Here is a 6,157-nt window from a genome sequence, read left to right on the forward strand (position 1 = left end):
GTTGTTTGTGTTCAAAATCATGAATACATATTCCAAAGAAGTGCAGTAGGATATCTAGGTTTGGCTAAATATAATCAGTATTCAGATGGAGAGGTAGATAGCGCACACTGATGTTTTTTTCTTTCCTTTTTGGTACCTGGTGTTGTTTATGGTAAAGTAAACAGTCGGTGTTGAGGTGGTTGTGAAGTTCAAGGGCGTGGCGGTTGGCTGGTGGTTCCCCGTGACGCCACCCATGGTTTTAACAAGCGATCACGTCACTGCCACTTTTTGTTCAGCCTCTGTCTAAACACCGCTTGTTGATTTTACTTTATGGGGTGATAAGTGACCTTCCCTGAGAAGAAAACAAAAGTAAAGTAAATGTCAAGGATAATTTTATTTTAGTTAATTAACCTGAATTGCCACAGAAATATTATAGAAAAATATAGATCAATAAATAAAACAAGTGGTTAACTAATAATGAAACCACACTATGCTTTGTAAGAATTTGTCTCCTTGAAGCTTGCTGTGAACTCAGTAACCTTAAGCAAAGGAACATTGAAAGAGAGAGAGAGAGAGAGAGAGAGAGAGAGAGAGAGAGAGAGAGAGAGAGAGAGAGAGAGAGAGAGAGAGAGAGAGAGAGAGAGACTTATGAATGATGAAATAAATGAATAAATGAAATAAACTTTGAATATGGATCTACATTTTTAGTGACGTTCTAGCGATGATAACCAAGAGATTTTAATTTTCTTGCAACAGTAGAAGTGGAAGAGAGAGCGTGTTGTATTGTGTGGAGGGGTTGTAGTACGTAGTTTATAGGTGGAGAGGAGGAAGGTGTAAGGTTTGGGTTTTGATCTGGATGCCTTGTTGGTGGAAAAGTGAATGGTATGGATGGAAATGCAAGATGTGGGTGGAGATAGTGCAGGGTGTAGCTTGTAGTTAGATACAAGTTATGAGTGTAGAAGATATAGTTTATGGATGGAAAGAATGTATTGTGTGGGTGTTGTGCTGTATGCAGGGCGTGGTAGTTAGTGATGAGCGAGAGAGGTGGGAAGGATAGGGAAGGTGTAGCAAGAAGGAGCACGATGAGAGAATGAATAGGTGCATATCACCACTTAGCGAGATGTGTATGCTTTAAGCGGTAACAACCATGACCTGGATATGAAGGTGGGGGTTTTGAGTCACACTTGTGGTTTGAGTCTAGTCTTATGTTAATGTTGGGTTTCCATGGCCCATACTTTTAAACGGTCTCTTCTCTCGTTAGCATTATATACGATGATTAGTTGGATTGCCATTGGTATTTTTGCTTCAATAAACGTGAAGATTCATGAAAACTCCCTTGGAAATAGTTATTTCCACAAGAATTTTATGAAAGTAGTCGAGAGAAGTCAATGAAATGTACAGTACTTGAATACATTGTAAATAGCTGATGCATTATGTATGTAAGAGGAAAAAATACAATGTCTGATTCAGATATAGAATCATTGTAATGAAAATGATTAGAGGAAAAATAAATCGACAATAAGAATAAATAAACTAGAATAACTGAAATGAATTAAAAACAGGTACATAAATTACTCATCACCAGGTGTCATTGCCACGTATGAGACGACAATTGTCACATTATTTTTAATACGTAAATGGATAAAAAAAAAAAAGTGAGGCGCAACCTTGTTCTCACCTTCCCTTCAGCTGTCATCCACCTGTCTTCCTCCATGTCTCCCTCTCCCCCACTCCCCCCGTCCCCTCAGGAATGGAAGAGCTGTCAGGTAGCATATGAAGGCTCGAGGAAATGGCTGTCAGGCGGGTAAGTGTGTTTGGGTTCCTAATAAGACTCGTAATAGACCATCTGTCACCTGAATGGAGACATCAACACATGAGCATTGATTTTATGGCAAACGGTAAACCACGTGTTAACCACAAAGTGTCGGCATGTGGGGCCTTGGGGAGTGGGAAGCTCGTGGTGTGGGAATTAAGTACCGCCCATGGCCATCAAATGAAGCGTCGAGGCTTTGGGGGCACACACTTGGGAACTAATTTATGTAATTCATCAAAGTAATATCCTTGAAACCTTCAATTCTAATCCCACAACTCTTCCCTCCCTACGACCCTACTCCTTAGTCTGCTCGTCCTCCTCCGTCTCCCGTCTCCGTCCCTCCTCCATACTGTTAACATAAAATCAATATTACTCTGCTGCTTTGCATTCACGAGGCAGACTTTCACGAGCGCCTTTTGTTGCAGTACTCGACAAAGGAGGGTTCTGACTAATCTTCTTACCGTTCTCCTTCCCTCATGTTATTCTGGGACGGAAATATAAAAGGAGGGCTTTTCGGGAAGAGAGTGCGTCATGAAACCCTTGAATTGGACGACGAGAGTGGAGAGTCCCACGAGTGGGATTCAAAAGGGCACTCCACCTTAATCTTGTCCCCTCCTACACTTTCCTCCTCGCACGTCTTCTACCTCCCACGCTTCCTCCTCCACATCCTCGCTCTTATGCTTCCCCACGTTCGCTTCACCTGCTTGTTCCACTTTCAGAATGTTGATCACTTACAAAGTTGGACTAAGCATTCAGATTGCTTCAAAATTAAGGATCGAGTATTTATAACTTAGAAAAGGTACATGCTGTTTCTCGATAGATTATTGGTAAGTTTGGACAAAAGCAATTTTATAGACTGCAGTAAGTGTCCACAAGCAACATCGTAGCCATGAACGCCGCCTGTGCAAACAGGTCTCGGCAGCCCCTTAACCCTTTTTCGAGTCACGCACTGCCGCTTCCAGACAAATTAGCGCTACAACACCGCGTCGTGCTCACGTACCGCCTGCGAGTGTTCGGGAAACTTTTGTGGGAGACTAACAATTGAGAAAAACGTATTTCTGCAACCACCAACTTCCCCTCTGTATGTAAATGTGAATCACCGTGCATTCCCCACACCTCGATGTTCAGACAATGGTAATGTTCTTGTGAGCAGGGAGTGTGCTCAATGTAAGCCTCCTTGTGCCGCGGTGAGTGCGTCATTCTTAGCACCAACTGCGCTGAGGTGTTGGCGGAGGCAGCGCGGGGGTCACTTTGAAAGATAGTTCCTGTCCGTCTGCCGCCAGGAATGTTACACCCACTCACATCCATCCACCCACCCAACCGCCCATCCTTCCATCCACTCAGTCACCCGCCCACGCACTCATCTAGTCATACAGCCATTCCAACCCATCCACCAGTCCACCCACACAGACGCATACACAGCTCGAACAAGGCAACAAATTCCTATAAATTCACAGCATACTTGTTTGTGACTGCAGACGTGCGCTGGGTTAGGAAAGATACTTGAGGGAAGGAGAGGAGGGACCTGTGTTAGTATGACGAGTGAAGGAAAGGGCTAGTGAGGGGAGGGATGGGAAGACTGCGCAGTTAGTAATTGGAGTTATATGATGACTCAGATGGCTGAGGGAGGGAGAGACGATTGATTTACATAGAGGCCACACAATGAATGGCGACACTTACAGGGTAATGAGACTATTAGTAGGCAGTGTGTATGGTTAGAAGGACAAGGTTTGTATCAGATGGGTGTGCAATGAATGGCCGGTCAGAGAAGTGGCGGGAGTATTAATAGGCTGTATGGTGCTGTGAGTGGCGCTGAGGTTTTGAGGAGGAAGTGTAGTGGGTAAAGGTGGTTTGGTGAGGGGGGCGGTATCCGTGCCTCGGGACAAGGTCAAACATTCTCGCTGGTTCATCCTCGACCGTTGCCACACACGAGGCAACCGTCGCAACGGCTGGAAGAGAGAGAGAGAGAGAGAGAGAGAGAGAGAGAGAGATGGATGAAATATGCAAGGGTATGAGGTATAAATTAGTCATATAAATAGAGTTATCACATTTATTGAGGCATCCTCGTAATACAAAAGAGATGCGCCTAAATTTCGCTCATAATATAATAAACACAACCCACAAAGTCAGTGTTTATGGCCTCATATTTATTATTCAGAGTAGGAGGTGATCAGTTGTGATGATAAATAACGTTTGGACGAAGCAGACGCATAAACTAAGGTTGTTAATGGTGCGAAAAAAAAAAAAAAAATCAAAGGCTGGCTTCGAACTTATCTTGAGGCGAGGAAGAGTATTCACCTGTAAGGAATGTGCACACCTGAACGGCCAGTCACTGTGTGTGTGTGTGTGTGTGTGTGTGTGTGTGTGTGTGTGTGTGTGTGTGTGTGTGTGTGTGTGTGTGTGTGTGTGTGTGTCAATGGAGATTTGTGCGTGAAAATATGTATTGTTTGTACGTTTGCATATATTTGCCCGAATATATATGAATATTTATGTGCATACTGTGTGTGTGTGTGTGTGTGTGTGTGTGTGTGTGTGTGTGTGTGTGTGTGTGTGTGTGTGTGTGAGTGTCCTGGCAAATATACACATAGCAAAAAGATTATATACGAAGACTTTTCACTAATAATTCTCGAGAGTGTTGAAGTAGATAGCTAAAAATAGAGACCGTGAACGTGAAGGGGGAGAAAGTGTACATGTATCAGATCCAGGTGATGTGAACACTTGCACCTATGTGTGTGTGTGTGTGTGTGTGTGTGTGTGTGTGTGTGTGTGTGTGTGTGTGTGTGTGTGTGATTCGCTACCGTACGCGGAGCTTTGAGGGTCATCACTCTCTCTCTCTCTCTCTCTCTCTCTCTCTCTCTCTCTCTCTCTCTCTCTCTCTCTCTCTCTCTCTCTCTCTCTCTCTCTCTCTCTCTCTCTCTCTCTCTCTCTCTCTCTCTCTCTCTCTCTCTCTCTCCTCCGGCGAGACCCCTGATATCAAGCAAGGAGAAATGGAGAAGTGCTTTATTCTGAAGGGAAAAGTCTCTGGTCGTCCACTTGGCCTGTTTGGCGATGGCGTGATGGAGTCCCTGGTGTGTCGAAGCTTGTCCCTTTCTCCTATTTTTTCTTCTGTCATTGTGTGTGTGCGTGTGTGATAAATATGAACGTTACCGATAACTACGAATACAAATACCAGCCATATTGAAACGAAGCGTCTATTCATTATTCGCCTTTTAAATTTTCATGACCTGTTCATACTCGTGATTTTAATATCGGTTTAAAAAGAAAGAAATGGAGTGAAAAAAGAACACTAGGAGAAATTTGTTTTGATTAGTCACCACTTACACACACACACACACACACACACACACACACACACACACACACACACACACACACACACAAACACAAACACAAACACATTTTTCAGACCATTAAATCTAAAAATGTTAGTTGCTAAGCTTATGAATACGTTTTTTTTGTGATTATATATAATGAAAAACTTGAGTATTAAAACAGCAGACACTGGTGTACATCAAGACATCTGGAACGCTTACGAACACGCACGTAGCCTATATCATCCAAACCCTAACAGTGATTAGGAACACACGTACTTGTGTAAATGACTCGTGTCCTCAATGTTAAATATTTGTACCTGAATCATCCTTGGTGCGTGTTTGTAAGTTTGTGTGTGTATGGAGGTAGTTATACAGCGAGGAGTGCAGCAGGCGTGTCGGGCATGGTGGTGGTGGCGGGGCAACGTCAGGGCTACGCCGTCCTCTCGTCCATCACCGTCCAGGCCCAGCAGGACACACGCGGCAGAGTGAGGCCGCTTTTTGCCCCACACTTTTTAGGGCACTCAATCTTATGAAGGAAATATTGTGATTGAAAAACAAGACGTGTGATATATATACCTCCAGAAAAAAAAAAATGTATTCATTCTAACGTCTGAGGTAAGAGTAAGTTGTGTTTTTTATCCACAGTTAGGTGATACGTGTAATGATGTGGGAATGGAAAGGTGAGATTTTATTAGTAAAGGCATTTCGTAGTAATGGAAGTGCTCATGGTGTAGTGGTTATCACATCTGTCTAACACACAGAAGGTCCCAGGTTCGAGCCCTGGTGAGCACAAGTCTTTTATTCTTTTCTTTTTTTATTTTCGCTTTGTTTCACCCTTAAAAGGAAGATCTTGGCACCTTGCCAGAAGATAAAAATAAAAAGAATAAGGAAGAAGTTCAGTATCTAAACATGATAAAAACTCAGTGAAGGTTGTGATGGTGGTGATGGCAGGTGATGGCAGGTGAAGCTGTCGTACGGGCATCTAACCGCACTGGTGTCTGACCATACGGGCACCCTGTGAACGGCCTCGTTAATCTTTTTTAAATCCCTT

At 43.4% G+C, this 6,157-nt stretch overlaps 1 non-coding gene across 1 annotated transcript; it reads left to right on the forward strand.

Moving 5' to 3' along the window:
- The first annotated feature begins 5,825 nt into the window (after positions 1-5,825).
- Trnav-aac lies at positions 5,826-5,898 on the forward strand. The gene has a single exon. It is a non-coding gene; the product is annotated as a tRNA-Val (tRNA).
- The last annotated feature ends 259 nt before the right edge of the window (positions 5,899-6,157 follow it).

The sequence above is a fragment of the Portunus trituberculatus genome, chromosome 44 (assembly GCF_017591435.1).
Source record: "Portunus trituberculatus isolate SZX2019 chromosome 44, ASM1759143v1, whole genome shotgun sequence".
NCBI classification, from domain to species: Eukaryota; Metazoa; Arthropoda; class Malacostraca; order Decapoda; family Portunidae; genus Portunus; species Portunus trituberculatus.